This window comes from Macaca nemestrina, chromosome 6, assembly GCF_043159975.1.
Source record: "Macaca nemestrina isolate mMacNem1 chromosome 6, mMacNem.hap1, whole genome shotgun sequence".
Lineage (NCBI taxonomy): Eukaryota > Metazoa > Chordata > Mammalia > Primates > Cercopithecidae > Macaca > Macaca nemestrina.
Window position 1 is genome coordinate 14,642,526 of NC_092130.1, and position 25,124 is coordinate 14,667,649.

General features: G+C 35.3%; 1 protein-coding gene and 1 pseudogene across 8 annotated transcripts in view; one reads left to right on the forward strand and one right to left on the reverse strand.

The window, feature by feature from the left end:
- Window positions 1-25,124, reverse strand: part of LOC105480824 (teneurin transmembrane protein 2) — a 3,943,693-nt gene that overhangs the window by 2,467,372 nt on the left and 1,451,197 nt on the right. For all 8 annotated transcript variants that reach the window (XM_071097760.1, XM_071097759.1, XM_071097767.1 and 5 more), the window contains one exon: window positions 22,355-22,452. The gene's annotated coding sequence lies outside the window, so the exon portion shown is untranslated. The remainder of the gene's footprint in view (window positions 1-22,354; window positions 22,453-25,124) is intronic.
- Window positions 17,160-17,618, forward strand: LOC112426504 (CDGSH iron-sulfur domain-containing protein 1 pseudogene; annotated as a pseudogene).

The window sequence follows — 25,124 nt, forward strand, 5'->3', positions numbered from 1 at the left end:
ATATCTTCCTTAAATTATTTCATAAAAGTCTTATAGTTTTTTTATTTTGTTTTTGTTTTTGAGACAGAGTCTTGCTCTGTTGCCCAGGCTGGAGAGCAATGGTGTGAGCTCAGCTCACCACAACCTCCGCCTCCTCGGTTCAAGAGATTCTCATGTCTCAGCTTTCCACATAGCTACAACTATAGGCATGTGCCACTATGCCCAGCTAACTTTTGTATTTTTAGTAGAGACAGAGCTTTTCCATGTTGGTCAGATTGGTCTTGAACTCCTGGCCTCACACAATCCGCCAGCCTCGATAAATGTCTTGTAGTTTTTATTGTACAAGTCCTTCACCCTCTTGGTTAAGTTTATTCATATATAATTTTTTATGCAATTGTAAATTGAATTTCTCTTACTTCTATCTTTTGCTATTTTAAGTTCCTCATAGTTTTCTGGGTCCTCATTTTTGCTTTGTTGTCTTTTGTATTAGTAGATTTCTGTACTGAACTTTTTATATTCCAATTATTTCCTTTTGTGTATATTCTATAGCTATATTCTGTGTGGTTGTCTTTAGAATTATATTTAACATACTAAAATTATAGCAGTTAAATTTGAACTTATATCATTTTAACTTTAATAACCTACAAAAACTCTTGTTATTTTAACAAATCCATCTCTACTCTTTTTAGTTGATGTTATAAACTGTAAATAGCTAGATACATCCTGTCTCCAAGAACATAGACTAATAACTTATTTAATATATTAGTCTTTAAATTATGTAGAAAACAAATGTGGACTTACTAAGCAAGGTTATAACAATACTAACTTTTAGATTAATAATTTTAATGTATTAGCCCCTTTAATCATGTAGACAACAAAAATTGGAGCCACACAGCATTATTACAATAATAGATTTTATATTTACCCATGTATTTATCTTTGCTGAGATCTTCATTTCTTAAAATGGCATTCAGTTACTTTCTAGTATCCTTTCAGTTCAACTTACAGGACTCCCTTAAACATTTCTTGAATGGTAGGTCGAGTGGGAACAAATTGCTTCTGCTTTTGCTTATCTGGGAAGATTTTAATTTCTGTCTTAATTTCTCCCTCATTTTAAAGGACAGTTTGTTAGAAATACAATTATTGGTGGACAGTTTGCATTTTTTTTCTTTGAATGTATTAGCCAACTGCCTACTGGTCTCCAAAGTCTCTAATGAGACATTTATGGATAATTTTATTGAAGATCTTTTGTATGTGATGTGTCACTTCTCTGTTGTTGTTTTCAAAAATCTGTCTTTGGCTTTCAACAGTTTTAGTTCATCCTGCTTGGAATTAGTTTATGTTTTAAAATGCTTAAATTCATATATTTCATCAAATTTGGGAAGCAATCAACCCAATGATTACACATGTAAATTTTTTTGTCCCTTTCTCCTTCTTCTGGAACTCCTATATTGTATATGTTGGTTCACTTGATATCTTACATGTCTCCCTTGTTGTTTCCATTCTTCTTCAATACTTTTTCTTTGTTTGACTCGATAATTTCTATGGTTTTACCTTCGAGTTCACTGATTCTTTCTTCTGCCTAGTCAAATTTGCCTTGAATCCCCTCCCTAGTGATTTTTCACTTCGATTATTATACTTTTCAGCTTCAGATTTTCTTTTTGGTTTCTCTTTAGATTTTCTATCTCTGTATTGGTTATTTCTATGTGTTCATATGCCATTTTCTTGACTTTCTTCGTGTCTTAATTTTTGAGCATCATTAAGGCAATTGCTTTAAAGTGTTTGTTTAGTAGGTATGCCATCAGTTGTTTCTCAGGGATAGTTTTGATTGTTTTACTTTTTTGATGAAAAGACTGGTCCAATTCACCTCTTGCATGCCTTGTAATTTTTTGTTGAAAACTGGACAGTTGAATCTAATAATATGGAGGTTCTGTAAATCAGATTCTCATACTTCCCCAGGTATATTTTTTGATTTTTTTAAAATTGTCATAGCCTGAGTATTTGTGAAAATCAAGTTGAAGTGTATATTTAATATCTTCTCAGGTGTTTTCTGAGACTGTGTTTTTCCCTGGGAATGTGTAGTAATTATTTAATTTCCCACATATATGTGAAAGATTTGGAATGTCCTAGTCTTTAATGTACAGTTTCCAAAAGGAGAAAAAGATAAAAATCTAAGAGGGAAAGACATACTGCACTCTAAATACACTGGGCTTATGGGGCTTGTGTAATAATGGGGGAGATACAGCAACAATGGACAGCACATCTTTGCACCTCTGTGGTCAGAATCAGCAATCAAATCACACTTCCTCAGTATTTGGAGGACAGGGTCCCTTTTGTCCATCCCTGCTCCTATCCTGGAGCAGCTGCTCCATGCATATATATGCAGTTGTCTGCTATGGGGCTGAGTGACAGGAAATAGGTGGCTGGTACTGTGCTAAGAGCTGAGATTGGCCAGACACGGTGGCTCACACCTGTAATACCAGTACTTTGGGAGGCCAAGGCAGGCAGGTCACCTGAGGTTAAGAGTTCAAGACTAGCCTAGCCAACATGCTGAAACTCCATCTCTACTAAAAATAGAAAAAAAATTAGCTGGGTGTGGTGGTGGGTGCTTGAAATTCCAGCTACTTGGGAGGCTGAGGCAGGAGAATCACTTCAACCGGGAGGCAGAGTTTGCAGTGAGCTGAGATCATGCCATTGCACTCCAGCCTGGGCAACAAGAGGGAAACTCCATCTCAAAAAGAAAAAAAAAAAAAAGAACTGAAATTGAACAAAATTAATCACAATTTACTGTTCAAGACTTTGCATGGAAATTGTTAGTCTTCAATTAACTCCAGAGTTTCAATGTAGTTACATCAGATAGTTTCCAGTGTAATTATTGTCTAGATGGGAAGAGAAGATTGGGTGTTTCCTACACTGCCGTCTTCCCAGAATTCTAGTCTCAGATATTTTGTTTTACAGACTAGGTCCACCGATATTTTAAGAAATAAATAGCTCCAAATATATGTAAGCTTTTGGAAAGAAAATGAGAAAATCTCCAAATTTATTTTATAATCAATATATTATTAATTCTGGAACTAGACAATGACAAGAAATAAAAATTACAATCAAATATCACTGAGGCACATAGATGTAAAAGCAATTATCAAAATATTAGAAGTCAAGATGAACATTAAAAACAAGGTAAGTTTATTGCAGAATGCAAGGATGGTTTTAGTAAATACATCAATAAGATTTACTATGTTAATAAACTAAGAGAGGAAAAATATAATCATCTTATAGGTATTGAATAAACATTTGACAGATTTCATGTCCTTTCATAATTAAAACTATCAGTAAACCAGACCAAGATGGAAATTTCTTTATCTTGATAATAGGTATATGTGGTACGATAAAAAATATTTCTGGAAGCAAATTCTGACATGTTATAAAACAGATAAAACATAAGGACATTATTGTGCTTTGTAAAATAAACTAGTCACAAAAAATAAATACTATGTTATTCTACCTCTGTATGGTACCCATCACAGTAAAGTTCGCAGAGACGAAAAGTAAAATGTTGGATTTTAGAGGCTAGGAGGGGGAGTAATGCTCAGTTGTTAATGCATATCAAGTTTCAGTTTTGCAAGATAAAAAGAGTTCTGGAGATTGGTTACAAAACAGATTGTAGTTAACACCACTGAACTTTATACATAAAAATGGTTAAGATAGCAAGTTTTATTTTATGCATCACACACATACACACACACACACAAACACACACAGGTGTATACACACACAGAGATCTCCTTGATTTACGATGGAGCTATGTCCCAATAAATCCATTATAAATCAAAATATCTTAAGTCAAAAATGTATTTAATACTCCATTAAATCCATCATAAAGTTGGAAATTGTAAGTTGAATCATCATAAGTCAGGGACTGTCTCTATATGTAATACATATAGTCTTTGTCCCAGGTTTCTGGCACAGAGCTTCAAAACCCTTGGAGTTTCCTGAGTAAGAGAAGTTATGCCAATGAGTCCTAAGTAACACTAGTTATCTAATGAGTCAAATCATGACAGAGGTCTTAGCTTCAGGATGGGCACTGGTTAACAGAAAAACCAATCACATAATTAGAGGGCTGAAACAGTCAGCTACCTGACCTCCAGGGATGGTAGGGGGATTGAAGGTTGAGTTCAATCATGTGACCAAGAATTTGTCCAACTTACCTATGTAATGAAACACTAATCAAAGCCATAGACACCGCAGCTCTGGGAGCCTACTTGTTGGTAAACATGCTGACATACTTGAAGGATGGCATGCCCTGACTCCCTGGGGATAAGCATTCCTGTTCAAAAGATCTTTCCAGACCTTGTCCTGTGTATTTCTTCACCTGACTGCTCATTTGTATCCCTTACAATTAAATGGTAATAATAAGTAGTAGTAAGCTTTCCTGAGTTTTGTGAATCATTTTAAGCAAATTATGAAAACTAAAGGGGTTATGGGAAGCCCCAAATTTGCAGCTGGCCAGGCAGAAGTGTGAGTAGTCCAGGGACCCCACTTGCAGCTAGTATCTGAAGTATAGACAATTGTCCTTTAATTATAGGATCTGACATAACATCAGATAGTGTCAGAGAATTGAATGGAATTATAGAACACCCAGTTGTCAGATAACTGTTGTCAGAACACGGTGCCTGTGAAAAAAACCTACCACAATTTTTTTAATGGTGAAAATTTGAAAATATTACCTTTTCAATGAGAGACAAAAGAAAAATCATGAATTCTATTAACCATGTTCTAGACTGAGTAGTCAACATGAAAAAAGAACAAATATTTATGTGGATTATAAAGTAAGAGAAGATACACTAATTAACCAATAGACAGTATGAGTATATAGATAGAAAACCCAAAATAAAATACAAATATAATTAGAGCTTAGCAAAATAGGCTATACAAAAATAATATAAAAATCAAGTATATTGCTTTTGACAGTAGAACTATCAATATTAAGTATCTATAAATATTCAATATCTACAAAATCAAATGAAGGGGATTTCTGGGTCCAAAATGGTAGCATAGAAGCAAGTTGGCTTTATTCCCTTGCACAGACAACCAAAAACAAACAGTGCTGAGATAATCACCAGCAATATCCCAGAACACAAATTAACATGACGATAAGATATTTCCCAGAGCCACCAAGAAGTGAAAAAACTCTTGAGCAGATGATGAAAAAATTGAACTTCCATATCCAGGACACCCCTCCCACCAACATTTTTGGTACTACACACAGAATATTTTCCCCTAACTCAGCTTCTACACACACACACACACACACACACACACACACACACACACAAATTAGAATGAGATGTACAACCAGCTTCCCTACCATCTTGAGTTACCTGCAGGAGACTTATCCCTGCTTCAAACTACAGAAGCATTGGGAGTGCCTAAAGGGAGAAATATTTCTGAGCACAGTCAGAGACAAACAGGGTAGGAAAGATCGCCATTTTCAGCCCTAAAATCTCTACTCTATAACTTGACCAAAGGAGATGTCAAATCGTAGAGGCAGTTCATCAGAACAATGCTGTGGGAGGTTCATCCCACAGGTCCCCTGGACATAAACTCCTAGCCAGCCTTTTCAGAAGACTGAGATATCCCTTTTAGGGCACCCCTCCATTCAACCATTCAAGGATGTCTAGTACTCTCTGATTGTGTACTAGAACTGAGGCTAACCTGGGATTAAGGTGCCATCTAGTGAAAAAAGAGGCAGTGACCTAGAAGGAAAAAAAAAAAATGAAGAGGTAAATTACAAAGAACCTCTAAGCAAACATATCCAATAAAAACCAAAAGAAATGAGACAGAAAAGATAAATAATAATCCTTCAGTGCAAAAGACATAGACATACATCCATAAGAAACAACAGCAAACAGGGAATCATAACATCCTCAAATGAACAAAGCAAGAAACCAGTTCAACAAACTGGCAATAAGTAAACTCTCTGAGCAAGAATTTAAAACAGCAGTTTTAAAAAAACTCAGTGACCTCCAAGATAATACAGAAAACCAATGTAGAAATTTAACAGATAAATTTAACAGATTGAAATAACTTATAGAAATCAAACAAATCTTGGAATTGAAAAGTACATTTGCTTAACTGAAAAAGTCACGAGAGACTCTTAATAGAATGGATCAAGCACAGGAAACAATCAGTGAGGTCAAAGACAGGCTATTTGGAAACATTATCAGAGGAGAAGAAGACAAGGATGATAAGGAACAAAGATCACCTGCAAAACACAGAAAACCACATTAAAAAAACAAAATCTAAGAATTATTGTATTCAAGAGGATAGAAAGCTTATTTGGAGAAGTAATAATTAAAAACTTTCCAAAACGTAATATATAAAAACTGATGTAAAGTCAAAGAACACCAAACACATTTGACTTCAATTAGACTATATTAAGGCATATATTAATTAATCTCTCAAAAGTCATGGAAAAAAGATTATCCTAAATGCAGTAAGAGAAAAAAAAAAGCAAATGACATATAAGGGGGCCTCAATTCATCCAGCAATCCTCAATGTGGAAACCATACAAGCCAGGAGGGAGGAGGATAACATTTGCAAAGTACTAAAAGAAATCTGTCATTCAAGAATATTGTATTCCACAAATCTACCTTTCAACTATGAAGGAGATGTAAAGAATTTGCAAACAATCAAAAGCTGAGAGAGTTCAACACTAAAAGACCCATCTTACAATAAATGCTAAAAGGGAGTTCTTCAATCTGACGGGGAAAAAAACAACCACAAACGTGCCAAAAGAAAACATAAGAATGCATAAAACCACTGGTAAAAATAAGCACGCAAACAAACTCAGAATACTCTAATACTATAATTATAGTGTGCAATCCACTTATAACTCTAGCATGAAGCTCAAAAGACAAATCTATCAAGAACAAGAATACCTACAGCAACTTGTTAAGAGAAAGGCAGTATTAAAATATATAAATTAACATAAAGATAAAATGTGAGGACGATGGAGTTAGAGTATAGAGTTTTAAACAATTTTTGTTTGTTTTTATTTATTTTCTATTAATTTTGAGACAGATATCACTCTTTAACCCAGGCTGGTGTACAGTAGTGTGAACATGGCTCACTGCAGCCTGATTCTCAGGCTCAAATGATCCTCCCACCTCAGCTTCCTGAATAGCTGAGACCAGGGAAACATGCAACCATGCCCTGCTATTATTTTTTTTTTTTTTGTAGATATGAGGGTCTCACTATGTTGCCCAGGCTAATTTTGAAGTCCTGAGCTCAAGCGATCTTCCTGCCTCAGCCCCACAAAGTGCTGGCATTACAGGAATGAGCCACAAAGCCTGGTTGGATGTTTCTATTCCTAGTGATCTAAGTTGTCATCTCTTTAAAATATCTTACTTTATCCATAAGAGGTTTTTTTGGTAAGCCTCATGGTAACCACAATGCAGAAACCTATAACAGATTTTATTCAAAATAAAAAGCAAAATATTACATCATACCACCAGAGAAAATCATCACAAAAGAAGACAGTAAAAAAGAAAAAAAGAAAAAAAAAAGGTGAGAGGAGTTACAACCAGAAAACAAGCAACATAATAGCATGTCCTTACTTATGAAATTATAATACTAAATATAAATGGACTCAATCTCCAACTAAAGGATATAGAGCAGCTGAATGAATTAAGAAAAAATACTCCAATATGTTCCTTACAAGATACCCACTTCACCTATTAAGACACACATAGACTGAGAGTAAAGCAGTGAAAAAACACATTCCATGCAACTTGAAACCAAATAAGAGCAGGAATAGGTATACTTAAATATAATAGGCTACAAATCAAAGATTATGAAAAGAGACCAAAAGGCCTCCATATAATGATGAAGGGGTTAATTCAGCAAGAGAATACAAAATTATTATGCACTAATCCAAAACCAGAGTTCCCAAGTATATAAGGCAAATATTAATAGATTTAAAGGGAGAGATAGACTGCAACACAGTATTAGTAGGGAATTTTAACATGCCACTCTCAGTAATGAACAGATTATCTAGACAGCAAATCAACAAACCTTGGAGTTAAACTATATACTAAACCAAATAGGCCTAACATTTACAGAATATTTAATCCAACTGCTGCAGAATACAAATATCTTTCAACAGCACATGAAACATTCTCCAGAAAAGATTATATCTTAGGCCACAAAACAAGGTTTAAATAATTCAAATAACTAGAAATCATATCAAATATCTTTTCTGGAAATGGAATAAAACTAGAAATAACAACAGGAACCTCAGAAACTACAAACTCGCATATAAATTAATCAACATGTTTCTGAACAATCAATAGGTTAATGAAAAAAAAATAAGAGATTAAAACATTTCTTAAAAGGTGGAAATAGAAATATAACATGCCAAAATTTATGAGATGCAGCAAAGCAGTACAGAGAGGACAGTTTATAGCAATAAATGTCTACATCAAAAACATAGAAAGGCTCCAAATAAACAATCTAATGATGAACTTCAAGGAACTAGAAAAGCAAGAACATATCAAACCACAAGTAAAAGAAAAATAATAATAAAGGTCAGAGCAGAAATAAATAAAATTGACTCTAAATCACAGTACTGAGAATCAAAAAATGAAGTTAGTTTTTTGAAAAGGTAAACAAAATTGACAAATCTTCAGCTAGACTCAGGAAAAAAGAAGAGAAGACTCAAATAAAATGAGAAATGAAAATGATATAACAACTGAGACCACAGAAAAAAAAAGAATCATTAGGGACTATTATGAACAACTATATGCCAACAAATTGGAAAACCTAGAAGAAACTGATACATTTCCAGATGCATAGAGCCTACCAAGATTTAACCATGAAGAAACAGAAACATCAACAAACCAGGAATGAGTAATGAAATTGATGCCCTGGTAAAAAGAATCTCCCATTAAAGAAAATTCCAGGACCTGAAGCCTTTACTGCTGAATCTACCAAACATTGCAAGAAGAACTAATACCAATTCTACTCAATGTCTTAAAAAAATTAGAAAAGAGAATACTTCCAAACTCATTTCATGAGGCCAGCATCACATAAATACCAAAACAAGACAAAGACATGGTCAAAAAAGAAAACTACAGGCCAATATACTTGATGAACATAGATGCAAAAATCTTCAACAACGTCCTGGCAAACTGAATTCGACAACACATTAAAAAGGTCATCAACCCTTATCAAGTGGGATTCATTATGGAGATGCAAGGTTGTTTCAACATACACCAATTAGTAAGTGTTGAAGATAACCTTAAGAAAATCAGGAACAAAAATCATATGGACATTTTAATGGATACTGAGAATGTATTTGATAATATTTGACATCATTTTATGATAAAAACTTTCAACCACCTGAGTATAGATGGAATATACCTCAAAATAATAAAAGGTATATAAATATGATAAACCCACAGCTTACATTGTATTAAATAGGGACAAATGGAAAGTCTTAACTCAAAGGTCTAGAATAAGACAACAATGCCCACTTTAATGACTTTCACTGAAAATAATACTGCAAATTCTGGCCAACTAGGTAAGAGAAAGAAATAAAGGGCATCCCAATTGGTAAGAAAGAAGTGAAATTAGTCTTGTTCATAGATGACATGATCTTATACTTTTAGAGGAACCCAAAATCTCCTCCAAAACAAACTGTTACAATGATAAACAAATTTGGTAAATTTGCAGAATACAAAATCAACATATGGAAAAGAGTAGCACTTATATATGCCAACAGCAAACAATCTAATAAAGGAATCAAGAAAGTAATCCCATTTACAATAGCTACAAATAATTTAAAATACATAAAACTCAATTTAGCTAAATAAGTAAAAGATTTATACTAGAAAAACAATAAAACACTGATGAAATAAAATGAAGAGGACACACAAAAATAGAAGAGTATATCATGCTTATGAATTGGGATAATATTGTTAGTGAAAATGAAAATTAGACCCCAAAATATAGATTTAATGTAATCCCTAACAAAACACCAATAATATTCTTCAGAGAAATAGGAAAAACAATTTGAAAATGTACATGAAACCACCAAAAAAGATCCCAAATAGCAAAAGCAATACTGAGAAAAAAACAACAAAGCTTCAGGAATTACACTACCTAACTTCAAATAATACAACAACACTATAGTAACTGAACCGGCATGGTACTGAAATGAAAACAGACACATAGATCAATGGAACAAATTAGAGAACCCAAATATAAATCCACATATTTACGGTCAACTCGTTTTTATCAAAGGCACCAAGAACTTACAAAAGGGAAAGAACCGCTTCTTCAATGAGTGGTGCTGGGAAAACTGGATAACCATATGCAAAAGAATGAAACTAGATTCCTATCTTTCACCATGTACAGAAATCAAACAAATCAAAGTAGGTTAAAGTCTTAAATAGGAAATCTCAACTTTGAAATGCCCAGAAGAAAATATACAGAAAATGCTTTAGGAAATTAGTCTAAGCGAAGATTGTATTGATAAGGCTTTAAAAGTACAGGCAACAAAAAAATACATAAATGGGACTATATCAAACTAAAAACTCCTTCACGGCAAACAAAACACTCAGCAGAGTGAAGAGACAGCTCTGTTTAATGGGAGAAAATATTTGCAAACCATTTATATAAGAAGCTAATATGCAGAATATATAAGGAGCTCAAATACATCAATAACAAAAAATCCAATTGAAAAATGGGCAAAAGTTCTGAATAGATCTCTCTTAAAAGAGGACATACAGCCGGGCGTGGAGGCTCATGCTTGCAACCCTATCACTTTGGGAGGCTGAGGAGGGTGGATAACCTGAGGTCAGGAGTTCGAGACCAGCCTGGCCAAAATGGTTAAACCCCATCTCTGCTAATAATACAAAAATTAGCTGGGCAGCTGGGTGTGGTGGTACGTGCCTGTAATCCCAGCTACTCGGGAGGCTAAGGCAGGAGAATTGCTTGAACCCAGGAGGCGGAGGTTGCAGCAAGCCAAGATAGCACCACGCCACTGCACTCCAGCCTGGGAGACAAGAGTGAAACTGTCTCCAAACAAACAAACAAACAAACAAACAAACAAAAACCATACAAATCAAATGATACAAATGGCCAAAATGCATATAATAAAAGGTTCAACATCAGTAATCACATGAAAAATGCAAATTCAAATGACATGAGATATCATCTCATTTGAGTTAAAATGGCCTTTATATAAAAGACAGGGAATAACAGATGCTGGCAAGGATGTTGAGAAAGGGGAACCCTCATACACTGTTGGGAATGTAACTTAGTACAGCTACTATGAAGTATAGTATGGAAGTTCCTGAAAAAGTAAAACTAGACCTACCATATGATCCAGCAATTTCACTTCAGGGCATGTATCCAAAATAAAGGAATTCAATATACAAAAAGTAAAAATAAAGGAATTCAGTATACAAAAATTAAAAAAATTTGTGCTCCCATGTTTATTGAAGCCATATTCACAATAGCCAAACCATGAAATTAACCTTCATTGGTGAAGTGTCCACCAATGAATAAAGAAAATGTGGTGTATATACACAATGAATTATTCAGCCATTAAGAAAGAACAATATCTTGTCATTTGCAGCAATGTGGCTGGAATGAGAGGTTATTATGTAAAGTTAAATAGGCACAGAAAAACCAGTATCACATGTTCTTACTCACGTAGAAGCTTAAAAAAGCAGATCTCATGAAGATAGAGAGTAGAATGGTTATCAGAGGACAGGAAGGGTAGGGGGAAGAAGGGAATAAAGAGAAGGTACAGGCTGGGCGCGGTGGCTCAAGCCTGTAATCCCAGCACTTTGGGAGGCCGAGACGGGCGGATCACGAGGTCAGGAGATCAAGACCATCCTGGCTAACACGGTGAAATCCCGTCTCTACTAAAAAATACAAAAAACTAGCCGGGCGAGGTGGCGGGCGCCTATAGTCCCAGCTACACAGGAGGCTGAGGCAGGAGAATGGCGTAAACCCGGGAGGCGGAGCTTGCAGTGAGCTGAGATCCGGCCACTACACTCCAGCCCGGGCGACAGAGCGAGACTCCGTCTCAAAAAAAAAAAAAAAAAAAGAGAGAAGGTACAAATGGGTACAGGTACAAATATACAGTTTGACAGAAGAAATAAGACTTAGTATTTGGTAGATCAGTAGAGTGACAATAGTTTAAAATAATCTATTGTATATTTCAAAATAGCTAGAAGATAATAATTTTAATGTTTCTTACATAAGGAAAATACAGATATTTAATTTGATGACTATTCCAGTTACACTGATTTAATAGTTACAAATTACATGAATATATTAAATTATATGTACCCCCAAAATATGTATATTATGTATCAATAAAATATAAACAGATCAAATGAAAATATATAATATGTATGAATTAGAAGACTCAATCGTATGAAGATGCCAAAGTTTTACAGTTGTTTTCTAAACTTTCTACAATTTGATTTAAAATATCACAGGAATGTTTGTAAAGAAATTGACAATCTATTTCTAAAATGTATACAAAGTTGGGATAGACAGAATTCTAAAGACGTCTCCCCGAGTTTTGTTTTCCTGCTTTAGTTCCTGGGACTACAAATGTGATGAAATACCATGCCTATCATTAGGTTACACAAAAAAGTGGTTTCTGAAGATGTAATTAAGGTCACTAATCAGTTGCTTTGGGTCCATCAAAAAAGTGAATATAATCTAATCCTATGAGCACTTTTAAAAACATAAAACTTTCTGGCTAGTGGCAGAACAAGCAACTGGAAATTTGAATCAAGAGTGGAATTGACACACTGTTCCTAACTTTAGAAGCTCACGTGGAAAAGACCTGAAAACAGCCACTATGGACTAAGAACAATCACCAGATTACGAATGCAAAGATATTGGAACCTCAGTTACAGAACCACAAGTAAATAACTCCTACCAACAAGTATTAGCCTGGAAGATTTTTCCCCAGAGGCTACAAATGAGAACTCAGCCTGGCTATTTCCTTGATGTCAGCCTTAAGCAGGGAACCAAGACATTCCATGCTGGAATTCTGACCTACAGAATTCTACTAAATGGGTGTTTTTTAAAACCAATAAATTGATATGCAACCAAGAAAACCTAATATAGAAATGCAATAGTCCAAAAGTATGTATGACATTTTAAAACAAAAAGAATAAAATAGGACTAGACTTGGCCTATCAGAAATGAAGAAAATTATAAAAACTATAGTCATTAAGAGAGTGTGATCATGCTGCTAATGCAACTAAAGATAATCCCCAGGAACTGACCCATTGATATTCTGAATTTGCTTTATCGTTCAAGTAGTATTGTACATCACTGAGGAAAGGAAGATCAATTCAAATAAATTGTATAAACATTCTTATTTTCCCATACTACAAAAAAATAAAATTTGTTTCAAAACTTCTTACTATACAGACAAATCAACATTAGATAGATAAAAATTCTAAAATCTCAAAAGTCAAAACTATAAAACTTTACAAAACTTTACAAAAACTATAGGAGAATATCTTCATGACCTTAGAGAAAGAGATTCTCAAACAAAACTGATAAAATATCATACAAAAAAATACGTCAAGCATATTAAGACAATACAGCACTACGGAAGTAGGGACAGCCACAAAACCTTATGTTCCTCAAAAGATCCCTTTAAGAATAAAAAGCCACAATGTTGGAATATATTTACAAAAGTAAACTGAAAACTACAGGTACTTGAAAAAATAAATAAATAAAAGAAATTCAAAGTCAGTTAAAAAAAAAAAAAAGCCCAGCAAGTCAACATTTTAAATAGGTAAATGATTAACAGATATTATACAGAGGATTCAAAAAAATGGCAAAAAGAAGTTCTATACTATAAACAACTATAAGGAAGGATATGCAAATTAAGATGAAAACAATATACTTTTTATTTTTGCCCATTATATTGCCACAAATTAAAAAGTATGACAGTACCAAGCACTGGTTAGATTGTGTGTAAACATAGCTCTTATATGCATACTGCAAATGAGAATGAAAATTGGCGCCAATACTTTCAGAAATAATCTGACATTATTTTAGAAAGTTAAAGATACTCATGCTTGTAAGATTCAAGAACTGCATCATTAAAATATGCCAAAGCACCAGCTGAGCCTGGCTCCCAGTAAAACTTATTTGCTACCTCACCTTCAGAAACTTTTCCTTCAGAAACTTTAAGTTCAAATGCCACCTCTGCCTCTGCTCATCTAGTTCCCTTCTTTGTTCTTACTTTTTCCATTTTCTTCTTTCCCTTTCTCTATGCACAAATCCTACCTATACATAAAAGATAGTTTAGTCTATAACAAAAACAAGCATCCATCATTCAACAAACATATATTGAACAGTCACTCTGTGCCAAGAATTGAGAGTATTAGACAGTGAACTAGATAAACATGTCCTCTACCTTGTGTTTCTTGCTTTCCAAAAAGTGACTAGGTGGTTGGTGTGGAGACAATAAACCAGTAAATCAAATAAATTAAGATTGTCCCGAGAAAAGTAAATATGGTGATGTTATCTGTGAAAATAATAACTGTGGAAATAGAAATGTATGTTAACTACAATGGATCCTGAGGAAGTCAGTTTAAAAAGTCAGTTAAAACAAAAAAAGACCAGCAAGTCAACATTGTCAGGCATTTCCTTCCTTAAGATTCCGAACTTCCAGCCAGGTGCGGTGGCTCATGCCTGTAATCCTAGCACTTTGGGAGGCCGAGGCAGGTGGATCACCTAAGGTGAGGAGTTTGAGACCAGCCTGGTCAACATGGTGAAACCCAGTCTCTACTAAAAATACAAAAATTAACCAGGCGTTGTGGCAGGCGCTTGTAATCCCAGCTACTTGGGAGGCTGAGGTGGGAGAATTGCTTGAACCCAGGAGGCAGAGGCTGCAGTGAGCCAAGACCGTGCCACCGCACTCCAGCCTTGGCAACACAGTGAGACCCCGTCACAAAAGAAAAAAAGAAAAATCTGAACTTCCAATAATATGCACACATATGTACACAAACAGGCATGTGTCTACACATATCTCCTATTCAAGTCTCTAAGCTTTTGATCAGTCCAAATTTGATTCATCATTCTGTTTGTAGTGAGGTACCTCACTGTGCTACTCATAGGGCATAAATAAATACTACCTGAACAAAAGCATGCAGTAATTAGTCACTAAGTATCTGTCTTTTGTATTGCTAAGGTTGCAGTGCTCCCAGGTGAACTGGGGTTGAAGCTCCTCTGTCTTCTCCATCATCTTCCGCCAAAAAAGCTTGATTGCCCTTTAGTCTTCCCCTGTATTGAATGGTTTGGAGGACATGGACATTTTTCTCAAAAAAAAACAAAAATCTCTGTGACACACAGACCTTAGGAAGCTGAAGGCAGATTATAAATGAAGGTTGGGGACTGGCAAATTCTAATCAATGTACATCGACAGAGATATCAGTGTGTTGTTCCTGCTCTTTTATCTAATAATAGGAACATTTTTAAAATGCTTAGGGTAAAAATACTTAACTTTTTGTTGTAATGGCCATATTTTTTTTATAAGTAATTCTCTGCATTTCTGATCATTTATGCAGATAATGCATTTATTTTTGAACCAGTAACATGTTTTCTATAAGATTTTCAAACTCTCATTCTATGATAGTAAAACTGCTTTTCAGGAATTTGACACTCATTTGTATACACCCTCGTTGTCTCTGAGATTGCTTATGTCAAAGGAGGGATTTCTATCTTTTAATGTATTTGCCACGTTACAAAGCAAAAATAAAAACCCACACAAAAACACAAAAACGAAATCTTTACTATTTTTAATTTTCACTCTCTTATGTAACTGAAGTTAAACTATTTTCACATGCTCATTATTCTTTTGTAGTTGTTATGCTTTGAGATCTATTTACCATGTTGACCCTTAAAGAAAAAGACATTGGTTCTTTTAAAATTTATCTTTAATTTTGGAATTTTAGAAAAGTATTTTCTTAGTTTATTTGTCATTTAATTTGGCTAATGATTACTTTTTGATGTATAAATGTTTATACATTTTAATTCAAATATGTTGATCTTTCCCTTGGTGATTTTTCTCCGTTGCTTGAATGCTTAAAAAGTTTGTTTATGCCTAGAAGTCCAAAGATCACAGAAAGTAATTATCTAAATTGTCTTTTCATTCTTATAAGATTTTAGCTTTACATTTACTCTAAGTTGACTCCTTTAGTCTATGATTTTAGCTTGTCTCTCTCTTGATTTTATTTTGTTGTATGATGTCAAAGTGAATCTATGTTTTTGTCTCTCCAAAAAACACTCAATAACTCCATTTATTTAGTAATTATTTTGTGAAAGCTTTGTAATATTGTCTTTCTTTTGAGATGGAGTCTCACTCTATCGCCCAGGCTGGAGTGCAGTGGCACTATCTTGGCTCACTGCAAGCTCCGCCTCCCATGTTCGTTTTCCCTTGCCTCAGCCTCCAGAGTAGCTGGGACTACAGGCTCCCAACCACCATGCCCAGCTAATTTTCTTTTGTATTTTTAGTAGAGACAGGGTTTTGCCATATTGGCCAGGCTGGTCTTGAACTCCTGACCTCAAGTGATCCGCCTACCTTGGCCTCCCAAAGTGCTGGGATTACAAGTGTGACCCACCGTGCCCAGTCTGTGATATTTTCTTACTTCAACACATATTGTCTTCATAGGCATGCACACATGTCTATGTTTCTGTGTTTTCTGCTCATTCTCTCTCTGGATATGCTTGTATGTACTGTTGTTCAATGTATGTCTTTTTAATATGTTTCAACATATTTAGAATATATTATGAAATACATTTTAAAGCATGCTTAGTCACTTAAGTTATATTTCTCTTTTATGGCATGTTGATATATTTTGGCAACGTAGATAATGTTATCTTTTTGACAAACCTTTCCTCAACTAAATCATCTATTTATTTAATTATTGTCACTAAGAACTACAAGCAAATACAAAAAAAAAGAAAAGAAAAAAAAATCTTCTTGGCAATTTTAAAAATAATGATTGTCATAAAACAACTTGTAGCCCTAAAAGTAAACATTTCTTCAGTAGTCAAAGAATTACTAAGCTAAACTTTACTGTTCTTTATAAAATGAGTTAATGTTTGAGTTATGGATCTAAAGTATGACCATTAGCAGCTCCCTTGAAGCCTGTGGTAAGGTCGGAGTGCCCTGGCATCCATCCCCAGAATGCTTTTAAAACTACTATGCTGGTGTTCAGTATCCTAGTGCACATGCCTTGCAAGTGTGGGCGCCATGAGTGATTACCAATTCCAGCGCATGAGTTGAATGAATCACAGCAGCTACCATTGCTGCCGGGACAGCTGCAACTGATTATCTAGCTTACAAAAGGTTTTATGTTAAAGATCATCGAAATAAAGCTATGATAAACCTTCACATCCAGAAAGACAGCCCCAAGATAATACATGCTTTTGACATGGAGGATTTGGGAGATAAAGCTGTATAATATTGCCACTGTTGGAGGTCCAGAAAGTTTCCATTCTGTGAGGAGTCTCACACAAAACACAACGAAGAGACTGGAGACACTGTGAGACCTCTGATCATCAAGAAAAAAGAAACTTAAATGGACACTTTTCATGCTGCAAATCAAGTCGTCGTGAAGTTACCCGATTGTTTAATGAGAATGACTACCACCCTCTGTCTAATTCACTTTCCCTGGGTTCTAAATGTGGTATAATGCAAACTGCAGCCTTCACATTCATGGTACTTGTCTTACTTGTTGAAACATCACTGTGCACATTTGTTTAAATAAAAAAAAAAAAAAAAAAGGAAAAAGGGAAAACCAACCTCACGGCCTGTGGTTTATTTTGGTCTTGTAAGGATCCGTTTATTTAAAATATTGACATATAGAGTTGGATCGTATATAGAATATAGTTGTATCTTAAAGTCAACACATTACATTATTCTCAAAATTAAAAAAAAAAAAAACCTATGTGCCATTCTCCAATATTTTTTCAATATAATGAGTGAAGGTGTTGACAGGGGATTCTATAGAACTAAATGCCCATTAAATAATGTGGGATCACCATTATAGGAAAAGTGTCATTATTTTGCATTTAGACCATTCCTAGCAACAATGGAGAGTCAAGGGGGTAGGGAAGGAAACTAAGGAAAGAAAACTGGGAAAAACAGGGAAATGGCAAGAAAGCAGAAGTGGATTGTAGATGTGGACTTTTGAAAGGAATTGATGAGAGGTGATCCTCAATACTGCAGCTTTCAGAACTTCAGGCATCTCTGCCCCCAAAGCAAAGTGGAGAAGAGAATTATAAATCGAGCATAGTACCCTGTTATGTAGATGTTTTATTCTAACAAGGAGTGTTGCATTTAAATATAATGCTGTTTGCTTTGTGCAAAACTGAAACTGAAACATTTGTAAAGGTTTCTTTGTACTGTTTCTAATCTATAATTTAACAGATTTGTTCCACCAGAACAAACATTTGCTGAATGTCATGGAAATGGTTTTGAAAAGCATAAGTGTCAGCAAGATCGCCTCTGAACACAACACTTGAGCAAGGCAGCACCTACATACTGAACACACAGACCCACCCACAAAATGGGCAGTGTTTCAGCTATAGTCAGTGTCTCAGCCATGTTGGTGTTCTTTCAAAGACTTTCCTTTTTTCTGTCCTTAGGACATGCCTTCAAACTCTTCCTCCTATTCTGCACAAGCAAGAGGCATTAATCACACAAATCTACATGTCCATTTATCCAGAATTGTTGCCTATGATCCATCCTTTGAATAACTTATACTCTTGACCTTTCTGATCAATAAGATGAATGATAAAGGCAAAGGCTTGTGGTTTACATCTTCGTAGAAATTACCGTCTCTTCTGAGTAGTTAGAATAAATAATTCCTTTGGTGTTATTCATTGCCTCCTGCAAGCAATATGTGTATGTGTGTGGGAGCGAGATGTACTGTATCTTCTTACCTTTGATGTTTGGTCTTGTTTTGGGACTGCTCTTTTGACAAGCTTTCAAAAGCCCCCTACTATGAATGTCGAATTAAGTACCCTTATAAATATGCATGAACACAAACCTCATATACTCATTTTGGTGGCTACTCACTGTGCTGGGTTGCCCTGGAAGCCATTCCAAATGGTTTTGATTTTGCGTTTGAGATTCTTAATGGTGGTAATTATCTGTTGCAGCCATGCAGTACCAAATATGATGCGTGTTAGAGATACTTTAAAAAATAATAATAAAAGCAACTAAAGATGCTAATTCCCACATTTTAGTTCCTACAGGGCAATTAGCCCCTAGTAATGATGTTTATATTTATATGCAAATGTTTCAGGAAAAATGAATCTTAACGGAGACTTCATATCAATACTATTGGGAGATGAGAGCATTCCATCTGTCTGTAGAAAATGCCTGCCATTAGCTCTACATGCAGCCTATTTCTGTAATAGAAACTATTTAATCTTAAGTAATTCATTCTTCATTTTGTATTTTCCCTTCCTTCTGTTCTTTTATTAAGACTCTTAGCTAATGTACAGTATGTGCAGCTCTTCAGGGCCTACACATAGGTGCCTTGCCATGTTTTTTTCTGAGTATCATCTGTTCCTTCAATTACTACCTAACATACTCACCATCCCTCATTTTGAAATAATAATCAAGTCACCAAAGCAGGCTTCTCAGGGGGCACTCACTGGTTAATATCCTCTGATGTAGAAATTACAACAACATACATAGACGGAAATGTAATGAAGCAAAGTTCTAAATTACAGCTGTAGCTTTTGACTAGCTGCTGGCTAACAAAAAAAGTACAAGAAAAATTGCTGCTTCTTGCACATGTGAGGAAACCGAAGATTTAAGACATTTCATGAACTCCTTGTCTAGTCAGAATTAGGGAGCAGGCTCAGTCTAGAATCAACCTCATTTCGCAATACTTTGTACTCCAAGACAATCTCAATATGGAGGATTCTGTCATAACTAATCATTTTTTCTGTATTCTTTTTGTTTCCACAAGACATTTTAAACTACTCATTGGCAATTCAGTTACTTGGGTAGCATCACTGAATACACTGCTTATCTTAGATGTATTCTTTTGCAGAGGAATAAAGTGCACATCTATTATATCATTTAAGAATCATTATTTTGCTACATGTTTGATTGAGATCAGCAAAGAATAGTTTTTTTTTTTTGTTAAGCTACTAGAAACAGAATCTCTAACTCCATGATTATATAAGACAGAACTGTTAACTGCATATAGAATTATAGAGTTCTACCTAATACTGTGAAAGTGCTTAAGAGTTCAAGTTTTATTTGGGATAATGAAAACACGGGGGGAAAAGTCAAATAGCAGCATAGTAAGAATATCGTGTCACATTTACACCATCTCTCTGGTAAAAATTCCTTTAAGAATAGTAACATGTAAAGGCAAGGGTAGAAATTGGTGAATCTACTATATTCAATTAAATTCAGGTATATGGTAATTACTTACGGCTTTCCATAGTAAAAGATGTACCCATTTGACATTTGTCTTTTTCCCCTTTAACCTAGAACAAAGAAGCAAACCACCCCCAAATTTCTAAATAAGGACCAAAATACCTCAAATGGCACTATATTTCAAAACACAGATGCTCATTGTCACTCCCTGTCAAAACCTGGAATGAAGAAGTCTGGGAAAGGGAGAAATTCAGCATCCTGCCAGTGGAAAATCTCATTAGAAACTCTAGAGATTTATCTGTCACTCTGACAAGATAATTTGATTTTAAATTTCATCACTGCTAGCCCTAATTTTTAAAATTAAATTGGAAAAAAAAGTGACTTCTTCTTCTCCCATATAATGAATAATAGGATAATATAAATCAAAATCAAGAGTGCCATTAATCAGAAATTACAAGAAAAAAAATTGAAAAATTTTCAGGTTTGAGGGAAGAAAAGAAGTTCTCCTCCCTCACTCGTACCCACCAATCATGGAACTGGAATGAAATTCATTTAAAAGAGATTCCTTATGAGGTTCAATTTAAAGCTTCAAAAGTTATCTTATCAATGCAGAATTTTAATACTTTCTTACAAAGTCTGGACTCTTTCAAAGGAGCAGCACTTATCCAAACCCCATCCTGAGCCTTTTTAGTGCATCACTATCCCAATTCATTCCTGAACGAGTTTTTCGGACAGTAGACACAACACAGTAAGATGTCATCAACATGCCGTTATTTTCAGGTGTGTCACAGTTAGCCAAGAGGCTAAATATAAACCTTATAAAAATCCAGTCCCTTCTCTTTCTTCAGAAAGAGACAAACAATTTAATGCCAGTGATTGATACACTTTCGAAAGTTGATCTACTTGAAGATCATCATTTGCTTTTTCAGTCATATTTCTGTGTAGTATCTCAGAATTCAAATATTCTCAGTTTGAGGAAGATCATCAAACAACTCATTAAACAGAATAGAATTCTATCCAAACCAATATGCGACAGAGTGCCATAACTTGAGGATTGCTTTTTACATTTTTAGATGACCTACTTCATACAGTTTCCAAATATTAAAATTCCTAAAGAATGAAGATTTAATGTCAGCTTGCTTGTTAGGGAATTGAGTTCAAGAAAGGTGAACGGCAGAATATTTTAATATGAAGTTGAGAAGTCAGGGGCGCCTACTCTGTAGCCTCTCCATTTAGCAGAACGAGCTCTGATTGGCTCATTTTCCAAAAGGATTGCCTCCTGGAATGTTTACTTTCTCTTTAAGGGAGCTGTGTTTCTCATGCCTGGTACTTGTCACTCTTTAAGTCCTAGTTTCAAGTTTTTCCCTGCCACATTTCTTACAGGTAAATGAATGAAGAGACAAACTATATTCCATTACTTAATAAAACATCACTGTGGTTTCCTGTAGGAAGTAGGCCAACTGTGAAATAACCTCTCTCTTAACTGAAACTTAGAACCAAAAGGCTTCACACAATTTAATATTTGCACACTTTAGACTATCCTGGTTCTACTCTCTGAGACATCAGGATATTTAAATGATTTAGTGTATTCATATGTTTCAAAAAGTGATCACACTTTCTACTTGGTAATCTAGGCAGATAAAGACTTTCGATAACGCTCTTCAATATTAGTGGTAAACGTGTGTAGATTCGTATATATGTACATGTAGGTACATTTTGTGTATGTTATATAAAATGTGATGCAAAATCTCATAAATGGTAATAGTTCTATCGCCAAATATGAATCAAAGAAACTGGGCTAAAAAATGTGAATTAACTTTATTCTTCTTATAAAGAAAATCCAACAATAATTATTTTAAACATTGACTTTGTGTCTTGCCCAGATTTTGAAAGCTTAAGAAAAGTATTTACCTTACAAAATTGTTATGGATCCTCTCACAACGGGTTGATTTCTCGGGACACCTGCCTGAGTCCTCATAAGCAGTGTGGTATCAACAGCAATTTCTCACCTGTTACAAAATGTTAAATAGGGAATTTTTTACAAATCAGAATAAAAATATTTTTTCAAATTTTACAATTATATGTCAATAAATGTTTAAAGATATAACTGCATATATACAGGATTTGGAGTATAAATCAATCCCACAACCTTTTCCTTTTTCCTGGTCATTTGTCACATATAATAAAACACAGATCATGGAAAAGTAATATGAAAATAATTGCACAAAGATATGTATTTTCAAAAGGTCTTCATCAGAGATATTCAGCTCTTATTTTCAGGAACAAGCTCCTCAAAGATTTCACCTTCACCTTGAACATAGCAGTGACAAGCCAGTCAAGGTCCACCGAATCCAATTAGAGCAGTTTTCTGGGAAAAGAATTGTGCTTCTTGACAATATTAGGGCAAAATACTGTGTGAGCTGTTTTAACCGTAAGGAGGACAGTGGTAGCTACAATCATCTTTAGTCTGTGGCTTGAAACTGTGTCATAAAGCAATGACAGGCACAAAATATTTGTCAAGCTCTATTGGAACCAGTCATTGGCTGTTCCACCCTACAGGCTGTAGGTTGTATATCCTGTTGCATAAAATCAGAATGTTTTAGGGGTTAGAAATATTCAGAGCAGTGGACAGAGAAGTCACCATTGTCTGTCATCACTTAAGAGGGGTAACATTCTGTGAATCTTATTAAAAAAGGACTTTAAAAAATTGTACCAACTCAGAGACCTGAAAAAGGCCAGGCGCGATGGCTCACGGCTGAAATCCTAGCACTTTGGGAGACCAAGGCGGGCGGATTGCCTGAGCTCAGGAGTTCAAGAACAGCCTGAGCAACACGGTGAAACCCCGTCACTACTAAAATACAAATAATTAGCCAGGTGTGGCATTGTGTGCCAGTAGTCCCAGTGACTCTGGACCCTGAGGCAGGAGAATTGCTTGAATCTGGGAGACGGAGATTGCAGTGAGCCGAGATCATGTCACTGCACTCCAGCCTGGGTGACAGAGCGAGACTCCATCTCCCGCCCACACCCCCCCACCAAAAAAATAAAAATAAAAAATAAAAATAAAAAACCTGAAAGGTACCCACTTTTCTCTCACTCCATTACTTCAATAAACCCTCACAAATCCACCTCCTAAATGTCTCCTCTTTTGCCCCTCCCATTACATACTTCCTGTCACTTCCCTCACCATCCCACTTCCCACTAGCAAAATTTTTCTAACTGACTGCCCTTCTTCAGGCCTGTAAACATTCCAACCTTTGGCTTATTCCATATCAGCAATTCTTTAGGCTGAGAATCTTAAGGAGAAATAAAATATTCTTTATGATCTGGCCTCTATTTTGCAGACTCATCTTCTGAGGGTTTCTATCCTTTCCCAATTTATTTTGAGGTCCAGCAATACCAAGCCCCATTCAGCCTACAATGATATCTTGCAAGTACTGTTTAGTATGCCCTTTCAGCCACCTAGAAAAGTTCGTGTTGCTCATCTAAGCCCTATGTTGAGATGTTACCTGCTCATAGGCCTTTCCACTTTTAACTCCTGAGAAAGTTAATCTCTCTCTCCTCTAAGATGGCTCTGTAGCTCTGTCTGCAAGTCTGCTTGTCTGTCTAGATGTCTATCATCCTTAATTGAATGAGAATCTTTTGGTCTAAGACCTATAGCATTCAGCTTCTGTTTGCCTGATCTATAGAGGAAATGCATATTAGATTGAATATACAGTCTCTTTACTTGCTTTTTCCTGTAACACTGGAGATAGTTTCTCAATGCTGGGCATTCCCAATGCTTAAAGATCCTTTGAACTTAAGTCTAGATGTGAGGCAGTAGGTGGCTGAGGCCCTAGTATTTTGATTCTGTAGTTGTGCACAGTATGTCTCCAAGTGATTAAATCACCCCACTTCCGTTATACTGTGGTCTCCAAAAACTGCTCAGAATAGTCACAAAATGGAGTTTGATTTCTTCAAAGTGCCTTAAAAGAAGTAAGAGTTATTGGAATAAAGTTCTCAGTTTGAACAAGAAATTTATTTACATGGCCTAAAAAACCATGATTGATTAACTGCCATGGATGATACTTTTAGAAGTCTATGTAGAAAAAGAAAAAAAAATTGCTTTATTTTAAATGTCCAAGGGCCACCCAATTACACATAGGCAAGTTCAATGTATAAATTTCTTCCTCCCTGGATTTAATATCCATAGGTACTACAGGATAGATATTTGTTCTCATTAGGTTAATATTTTCACAGCTAATATTTGGTAAATAAAATCAATGAAACATCTATGCTAGGTTTTGTTTGTCCATGTTAAAGAGGGCCGAATGGAGTGAATCACCTAATTATACCAATCCCTTCACTTGCCATTACATGCTGGACATGAAGCTCTAATATCAATATAAGCTGCATTTGATCAACATGCAGGAGGAATGCAAAGGCACTCTCTGGTTTTTGTAATGCTCTTTTCTACCTTTCGAAATTGAGTGGCTTTAAATAATCCTCCTGAAACTTCACACCTCACACCCCTTCAAAGCCCAATGCTCACGCATGGTAGCATTAGAGGAAGGATTATTAAAGACCCCCATTGGAACTGTGGCCTATTCATTTTCTGTGTAAACCATGGGGTTCCTGTGCAGACAGTGATGTGCCAACACGAACCCAGACAGCTGCTGTACTAAAGCTGCTCTGAGTGCAGGTG